This window comes from Sinocyclocheilus rhinocerous, unplaced genomic scaffold, assembly GCF_001515625.1.
Source record: "Sinocyclocheilus rhinocerous isolate Xijiao unplaced genomic scaffold, SAMN03320098_v1.1 scaffold227, whole genome shotgun sequence".
NCBI classification, from domain to species: Eukaryota; Metazoa; Chordata; class Actinopteri; order Cypriniformes; family Cyprinidae; genus Sinocyclocheilus; species Sinocyclocheilus rhinocerous.
Window position 1 is genome coordinate 570007 of NW_015633170.1, and position 9772 is coordinate 579778.

The 9772-nt window shown below is 38.3% G+C and overlaps 1 protein-coding gene and 1 long non-coding RNA gene across 4 annotated transcripts in view; both read right to left on the reverse strand.

Moving 5' to 3' along the window:
* Positions 1–9772, reverse strand: part of LOC107743257 (protein bassoon-like) — a 98355-nt gene that overhangs the window by 19960 nt on the left and 68623 nt on the right. The window lies entirely within an intron of this gene.
* LOC107743258 (uncharacterized) overlaps positions 8719–9772 on the reverse strand; it is an 8841-nt gene continuing 7787 nt past the window's right edge. Inside the window, exon 3 of the long non-coding RNA XR_001640386.1 lies at positions 8719–8730. This is a non-coding gene — a long non-coding RNA (uncharacterized LOC107743258). The remainder of the gene's footprint in view (positions 8731–9772) is intronic.

Here is a 9772-nt window from a genome sequence, read left to right on the forward strand (position 1 = left end):
GTGTTACTGTGTGTCTGTGATTTTTGCTCCTAGTTCACAGTGTCTTTCGATGTTGCCATCAAGCAGGTGCAGACTTGAATGTTTTGCTTGCTGGGATAAACTTTGCATTCAATAGATTTCAAATGTTACATAAACCACTTTCCTTATAAATCGCTGCATGCATCTGAATGTCTCAAAAGTTTAAATCTGAACAAATTTGCCAGATTAAATCAAAACCATCTACATGACTGCTTTATACTGCACCACAACGGCTTGAGTCTGCCAGTGCTGGGAGAATCAAAGCTGCACGCCATCTCACAATAGTAATACGGCATTTGTATGGCATTTGTAAGTAAATCATTTTAATACAGACAGGGAAAATGAAGCTCTGCTAGAAGTGAAACCACAATGGAATTCAAGGGTCTTGAATTTTACACACCACTCATGTTCAGTAGACACGGTATACATCTCTCAGACTGAAATGAGTCTTCTCCCCTATAAAAATATCTTCATGTAAATGCAAATGATCACTGTTAATGATTAGCACATAGATTAGATTGTTTTCTAAAGCATCCTCCCTCCTGTTACAAAAACATGCCAAGTACTGGTCCCTATTCACAAACCATTACACGCAACTCAGCAAATAAAAAGACAGAGGTAGAAAAATGAAAACGCGAGAGATCAAAGTGTTAGCAGATCAGTTTAGTCATTTAAACTCCGTAGTGAAGGGCAGAGAGGTGTACAGCTCTTAAAATATTTACTTTAAGAGATAGTGGGTGTAAGGCCTTAGCCTTTGAAGCGCTTTACATAAAACTCTGCAACTCAATGCTCAATGGGAAAAACACACGGGCCAAAAAATCTATCTCTTTGAGATTGAGGGGACAGAAAGCGAGAGAAAGAAGTATGAATGTTTGTATGTTTAATGTGTGCAAGCAGAATTTATCACAGTTAGGCAGGTTTATTAGAATTGATTATACAGATTTTGAAGCAAGACACGCACTGAAGGTTTCACTACAAATATTAACAGCACCCAAATGACAAAAAAACTCCACACATGGTGTTTCTTGTCACTCTTTCACAGAGGTGTGACCAAGTCATTGTTTTGCAAGTCACAAGTAAGTCTCGAGTCTTTGCATTCAATTCTCGAGTCAAGTCCCGCGTCAAGACAGACAAGTCCCAAGTCAAGTCCCGAGTCAAGACAGGCAAGTCCAAGTCGAGTTGCAAGTCCTCAACTTTTAGCTTCAAGTCTTAAACAAGTCATTAGTGCTCTTTGCCGCAGGGACGCGTCTAGAGTAATAACGACTCTGATCTGATCATAGTCTTTCCGAGTCACAGGATTCAAGTCCAAGTCAAGTCTCGAGTCATTGCTGTCAAAGTCTAAATCGAGTCTCAAGTCTTCTTTAATTATGTCGAGTCGAGTCGCAAGTCATCAAATTTGGGACTCGAGTCCGAGTCAAGTCTCGAGTCATGTGACTCGAGTCCACAACCCTGCTCTTTCATATCGGCATCCAAGAAAAACTCACACTTTTCCTCTACCAGGCTGCTTGCTGCAAGAAAACATGTCAGTCTAAGGCTGTGAAGGATTTGCTTATATGGATTTTGAAAGCAAGGACTGATGCATTTTTACATACCCAGTAAGTGTAGTCTGCACAACTGACTGAAAAGAGTTGCATTTGTCTTGCCATGTGAAATTAATTCTATTTGTTTATAGTCTACCTTGTTTTTCCATTTTCTACAACCACATGTAATGCCAAATCAAGCAATAAAAAGTGTATATCACAAATCAATGCACTTGGCCAAGCAGGGAACAGAGTTGGAATGGCAAAATTCTATGTTTTTGTAGCCACTGATCTGAGAATAACTGCATTTAGGATACATTTTAGATAAAATACATTTACATTTATTCATTCTGTAGACACTTATCCAAAGCAACTTTATAAATAAGGATACAATATTCATCTTAAGAAGGCAATAACGAGAGTGCTAACAATACAGATAGCCTAGAACAGTACAGACTAGAAAACTGCAAATAGTTTTAGCAATTTTTTCAAATAAATAGAATGTAAATCATTTCAATAGAGAATTGTTCCAAATGCAACTAGTCTCAACTAGTAATGCATCAGTAAATGTTGTCATCTTGTTAAGGGACTGTGCCGGTCAGACTACTACAGTTATTGCAGGACATTGGGGTGGCATGGATTAGTGGTTACTCATGTGGGCTGGTAGCTCAAAGGTTATAGGTTCAACCCCAGAAGGGATGATTTATGAGCTATAACCACTATGCCCTTGCTCTAAGAGGAATGGTCTATGAAAAAAAACATACAAGAAGTCACTTGGGATAAGAAGTGTGTGCTAAATATAGAATAATGTAATTATAGTGTTCCTTTTTTTGGTTAAGTGTACAGAAAGGCATAAATTACATTTACATATAAGTTAAAGTTAGAGATTGTGACATTCAAATTTTGAGGTTTGACATTAAAATATTACAATCACAGAGGTTTAACTTTCATGTCTGAGCTTTTCAGTCAAAATTCTACAATTTATTCCAGACAAACAGAGCCATCTACAGTCTACAAATTAAATTAGCTCATCTCTGTGAATACAAGATTTACATAAGACAATCTCTTACATAATCTCATGATGACTGCAATGCTTTCTATATCAGAAATACAGACAGTGATTATGTCCAGAATCCTCAAAATTATGCAAAGGCTCCAGAGTCTTTTAAAGAATTAAACATAATTTGATATAGTATCAGGGATATCTTTAGTACAGTACATTCAAATAAGATTACACTTTTTTTCTCCATCTGATTAGACAGCTATGAAAGATGCCAGACTGTTTAAAGTAATCACAATAAATCTATATTTAATTAGTGGTCACTACTATTGCTCAGAAGCATTTTGAACAAACTCTTACCCCCAAGTTTTAAACTTAAGTGCATAACTCATCCCACACTGTTTGTGGACAGTTCTGCCCTACAAAGGCAAAAGACCTTAACTCGCTAGAGTGTGAAACTGAGAAAAATGACTTTAAAGTTTTTTACTTGTCCAGCCAAATTAATTATAGGTAGGACACTAGAAATGTAACAATTAGATGTTTTAGTAATGAAAATTATCTACATTATGCATATAGTAATGTGACTGTATTCATTTTTTTATTTTTTGACCATAACAAGCAGACTAAAAGTTAAATATGTGAGTGGATACCGTGGATACCAATTTATTTGCTATGCTCATTAACGTAAAAGAATGCTAGACATAGCATAATTGCTTTTATATTGTAATAAATAGCCTAAACTAAAAGAACGACTTGTGGATTGATGTGAACGCCAGCCAGCAGGAATAATGCTCAGGGCAGTAACTTCCACATTATCAATATTTGGTTGCTGATCACCATTTACAAAATCGTTATAGTAACACCTGTATAAAATCTAGTGATCCTGGGCTATCTCATATAGGCTATTGCATATAGTAATGTGACTGTATTCATTTTTTTATTTTTTGACCATAACAAGCAGACTAAAAGTTAAATATGTGAGTGGATACCGTGGATACCAATTTATTTGCTATGCTCATTAACGTAAAAGAATGCTAGACATAGCATAATTGATTTTATATTAACTTGTATTAAATAGCCTAAACTAAAAGAACGACTTGTGGATTGATGTGAACGCCAGCAAGCAGGAATAATGCTCAGAATGCTTGTGGATTAAACATCTCTGATGACGTTCATCGCATGGATTTATTTTATCGGGATATGGATTTAATTGCGAACTGTTAGTAGGCTACTGATTTTATGATTGATCATGCTAGCTACGGCATTCGAGTCCACACATGTCCAACTGTCAGCCTGGTGAATAAGCTGCATTACAAAAAGAAAAAAAAAATCTTTAAAGGTTATTTACGATTACGTAGCCTATTGCTGCCAAGGTATCTAGTCTTTATAGTGCTTTGTTATATGGAGCTGTTTGGTAGATCGCGATCTATCTAATTCGTTTGTCTACACCGTAATTAAAATGCGGCAGACTTTAATGGACAGTAAAAAAACACCGTAACTCCAAACCGGCACCGTAACTTCATTTTGACGCATGGCTAAACAAAGGCAGAAAGTGAAAACAAAGTGAAAGAGCCGTAACTGGTGTTATACGGCGTTCTGCCTTGGTTTCTCCGGGGCTTTTCGAAGTTAAAAGACCCATTATTTTCTCGGAAAAACAATGAAATTTACTCAAGATACTTATGCACATGATAAAGGATGTCTTGAATGTCCCAAAAATATCAATAACTCATTTTCGACAAAAATCGAAGTTACGGTCTTTTGCCTTTGCACGGCAGAGTTGTTGAGGAGAGGCATGCTATTATTTTTTTAATCAATTTGACTTACGGTTTTTGCCTGGTAATAAAAATCTGGAGAGATGTGAGCCATATCTACAAATTACAGACTTCGAGGGCCTGTAGGAAACCACCTAACATCCACCCAGAACACCCTAGCAATGCCCCAGTGATCAGTAAGTTTGCCCCAGTTTTTAATAAGAAATTTGTACTCAGACTTAGTATTCAGCAAGGATGCATTAAATTGATCATTATAAATGTCAAGACATTTATGATGCTACAATAAATGCTGTTCTTTTTAATTTTCTATTCATTAAAGAATTCTGAAAAAAAAATTTTTATCATGCTTTCCAGATAAATATTAAGAAGCACAACTGTTGATAATAATAAGAAATGTTTCTTGAGCATCATGTGACTCTGAAGACTGGAGTAATGATGCAGAAAATTCAGCTTTGCATTACAGGAATAAATAATATTTAAAAATATACAGTGAGGGAAAAAATGAATTGATCCCCTGTTGATTTTGTATGTTTGCCCACTGACAAAAGAAATGATCAGTCTATAATTTTAGTGGTAGGTTTATTTGAACAGTGAGAGACAGAATAACAACAACAACAACAAAAAATCCAGAAAACCGCATTTCAAAAAAGTTATAAATTGATTTGCATTTTAATGAGTGAAATAAGTATTTGATCCCCAAGCAAAACATGACTTAGTACTTGGTGGCAAAACCCTTGTTGGCAATAACAGAGGTCAGACGTTTCTTGTAGTTGACCACCAGGTTTGCACACATCTCAGGAGGGATTTGGCCCACTCCTCTTTGCAGATCCTCTCCAAGTCATTAAGGTTTCGAGGCTGACGTTTGGCAACTCGAACCTTCAGCTCCCTCCACAGATTTTCTGTGGGATTAAGGTCTGGAGACTGGCTAGGCCACTCCAGGACCTTAATGTGCTTCTTCTTGAGCCACTCCTTTGTTGCCTTGGCCGTGTGTTTTGGGTCATTGTCATGTTGGAATACCCATCCACGACCCATTTTCAATGCCCTGGCTGAGGGAAGGAGGTTCTCACCCAAGATTTTACAGTACATGGCCCCGTCCATCGTCCCTTTGATGCGGTGCAGTTGTCCTGTTCCCTTAGCAGAAAAACACCCCCAAAGCATAATGTTTCCACCTTCATGTTTGACGGTGGGGATGGTGTTCTTGAGGTCATAGGCAGCAATCCTCCTCCTCCAAACACGGCGAGTCGAGTTAATGCTAAAGAGCTCGATTTTGGTCTCATCTGACCACAACACTTTCACCCAGTTCTCCTCTGAATCGTTCAGATGTTCACTGGCAAACTTTAAACGGGCCTGTACATGTGCATTTTTGAGCAGGGGGACCTTGCAGGCGCTGCGGGATTTCAGACCTTCACTGTGTAGTGTGTTACCAATTTTTTTCTAGGTGACTGTGGTCCCAGCTGCCTTGAGATCATTGACAAGATCCTCCCGTGTAGTTCTGTGATGAATCCTCACCGTTATCGTGATCATTGAAACTCCACGAGGTGAGATCTTGCATGGAGCCCCAGACAGAGGGTGAATAATCGCGCCAACTGTTGTCACCTTCTCACCAAGCTGCTTGGTGATGGTCTTGTAGCCCATTCCAGCCTTGTGGAGGTCTACAATCTTGTCCCTGACATCCTTGGACAGCTCTTTGGTCTTGGCCATGGTGGAGAGTTTGGAATATAATTGATTGATTGATTGATTGCTTCTGTGGACAGGTGTCTTTTATACAGGTAAAAAAATGAGATTAGGAGCTTAAGAGAGTGCTCCAAATCTCAGCTCGTTACCTGTATAAAAGACACAATATTTAACGCAATTAACGCAGGGGCGGGGCTAGGGTTGGCCATCCCACTCTGCTGCCTCTGTCACTTTTTCTCTTGACAAGAAGTGCATTTATTCAGTCGCAGAACGACTGAGAATGGGAGACGTTTCACGTCACTTCACTTCAGCACCAGGCGCGAGTCACACGAGTGCGGAAACGGTACTGTGCTCGCAGCGCGTGCTCTTCAATTGCACACACAAAGTAGGTGTAGCGTCTGGACCAATCAGACACACCATTTTTCATTTGATTTAACAAATCAATTATTCATTAGATTAACAAACATTCACAGACCCCTCACCCAATAAACATACTGGGTGCCAGGCCTTAGCAGAAAAACACCCCCAAAGCATAATGTTTCCACCTTCATGTTTGACGGTGGGGATGGTGTTCTTGAGGTCATAGGCAGCAATCCTCCTCCTCCAAACACGGCGAGTCGAGTTAATGCTAAAGAGCTCGATTTTGGTCTCATCTGACCACAACACTTTCACCCAGTTCTCCTCTGAATCGTTCAGATGTTCACTGGCAAACTTTAAACGGGCCTGTACATGTGCATTTTTGAGCAGGGGGACCTTGCAGGCGCTGCGGGATTTCAGTCCTTCACTGTGTAGTGTGTTACCAATTTTTTTCTAGGTGACTGTGGTCCCAGCTGCCTTGAGATCATTGACAAGATCCTCCCGTGTAGTTCTGTGATGAATCCTCACCGTTATCGTGATCATTGAAACTCCACGAGGTGAGATCTTGCATGGAGCCCCAGACAGAGGGTGAATAATCGCGCCAACTGTTGTCACCTTCTCACCAAGCTGCTTGGTGATGGTCTTGTAGCCCATTCCAGCCTTGTGGAGGTCTACAATCTTGTCCCTGACATCCTTGGACAGCTCTTTGGTCTTGGCCATGGTGTAGAGTTTGGAATATAATTGATTGATTGATTGATTGCTTCTGTGGACAGGTGTCTTTTATACAGGTAAAAAGGCTGAGATTAGGAGTTTAAGAGAGTGCTCCTAATCTCAGATTGTTACCTGTATAAAAAGCACCTGGGAGCCAGAAATCTTGCTGATTGATAGGGGATCAAATACTTATTTCACTCATTAAAATGCAAATCAATTTATAACTTTTTTGAAATGCTTTTTTTTTGTTATTCTGTCTCTCACTGTTAAAATAAACCTATCATTAAAATTATAGACTGATCATTTCTTTGTCAGTGGGCAAACGTACAAAACAAAACAGCACGGGATCAAATAATTTTTTCCCTCACTGTATTAAAACAGAAAACAGTTATTTTAAATAGTAATGATATTTCACAATATTGCTGTTTGGACTGTATTTTTGATCAAATAAATTCAGCCTTGGTGAGCAGAAGAGACTTCTTTCAAAAACATTAAAAACCTAACCCCAAACTTTTGAATGATTATGTATATAAAATAAAATGAAGTTGAACATGTAGTTTGTGTGAAACAACAAAAAGTCTATTCTTTATAAATGCGTATATTGTGAATTTTGATGATATGAGCCAATCAGAACTCATCTCTGGAATATAGAACTGTGCGTTCATTAAAAGAACAATCAGAGATGCCTCTCCAAAGGTTACAGGAAAGAAAAGGGTTAGCTGGATTGATCCACACAGCGAGTTGTGCTGACTCACCCTCTGACCAGACACCTGCAGATCAGCATGAGCTGTGGTTACATGACAGAGTTTGCGTGTTTGCATGGACATTCATGGGAACAATGGTGATACATAATGATGGTACCATGTGACATGTTACATCTCTGACCGTGTCTTACCATGTGAATATTATGCTATGACAGTGGTCTTGAAGAACATTTTGATGTCTATCAGCATATATGCTTTGGTAAAAATGTATTAATATAATATTACAAAAAAAAAAATATATATATAGGCTGCCATTCCCAAAAGCTTTAATGCTTTCTTATGATACTTTTGGGAAACGCAGCCCTGTTTGAATGCACTGTCAGCAGTGAGTGAATGCTCTCTGTGATTGATTGGTTCTGTCTTGCAACATTTGCGTGTGTTCAGATGAGCAGGAAAATAGTTCTATCCTACACAATTACTCGCTAACAAAGGTTAATCGTCCAATTCAATGCATATTGTACGCATTATTATTATTTTTTTTGTTAAATAAACAAAACCACTGGTAAATAAAACGCACCTTAGTATCGATATTTTTGTTTTGAGTATCGATACTTTCGATACTCGCGTCAGTATCGATATATCGATACTTCGGATCAATACGCCCATCCCTAACACAAAGACACCGCGCGCACTGTAGCCAGTATCCTTTCATATCAAAGCGCAAAATAAACTACATGCATGCAATGCCTTGGTCAGTTAAGTCATGAAGTTACCCAAAAGGCGATTAAAGCTGCCTTAAAACTGTGCATGCATGAAATATATTTTATATGAGTCACATTTAAGAACATGTCTCTGAAATGGTTTTCAAAACTGTCCTGGAGCAGCCCAGCACTGTCTCACTCTTCTTACACACCTGATTTAACTCGTCAGCTAATAGAGACTTTAAAGGGTTAGTTCACCCAAAAATGAAAATTCTGTCATTAATTACTCACCCTCGTGTTGTTCGAAACCCGTAAGAGCTTCGTTCATCTTCGGAACACAATTTAAGATATTGTTGATGAAATATGAGGGCTCTCTGACCCTCCCATAGACAGCAAGGTAACTACCACGTTCAAGGTCCAGAAAAGTACCAAGATGATCGACAAAGTAGTCCGTGTGACATCAGTGGTTCAACTGTAAAGTTACAAAGCTACGAGGAATACTTTTTTGCACAAAGAAAACAAAAATAACGACTTTATTCCACATTTTCGTCTCTACTGCGTCACTTGTGGATGCGCGTTCACGACAGTATCATGACACGAGCGTGTGGTGGCGCTGACCCAGATGTCACACGGACTACTTTGTCGATCATCTTGGATCATCAAAAATATCTTAAATTGTGTTCCAAAGATGAACGAAGGTCTTACGGGTTTGGAACAACAGGAGGGTGAGTAATTAATGACAGAATTTTCATTTTTGGGTGAATTAACCCTTTAAGACCTGAAGTGGGTCAGAAAAGGTAAAAAGAGTTGAGAAAATATGATGCGTGTCAGATCCGCGTCACGTTCAGCAGATAAATAATAATAATAATAATGATAAAAATCCACCCGGTGTTTTTTTTTTAATCTCGTTAAATGTTTTCCCCTTTCTCAAATTTTTGTTTAAAAGTAGAGGCTCTGATCTTTATTTTGGTGTATTGCACATTCAAATATTCATACAGCAAAACATACTGAAGGCCATCAAATTTTAGTGCAAAACATGAAAATCGTTGGCGGTGGCTGGCAACTTTTTTCAAAAATGCTGGCGGGGAAAGAGTTAATCAAAGGACAAAGAAAAAAAGAGGAAAAAAGAACTTTTATAGCTTTAAGGATTCATCAATATTTAATTTAGAATTTAGTGTTTGATAACTTCAATTTCAGCTTCTGTATATTTCAAGGGCACAGGTAAATATGACATTTATTATAATGGGTTTATGTGAAGATTGTTTTAAGTTCACTTAAATTAGAAGTTATTTTTTAAAGTCTAATAAATGTTAAA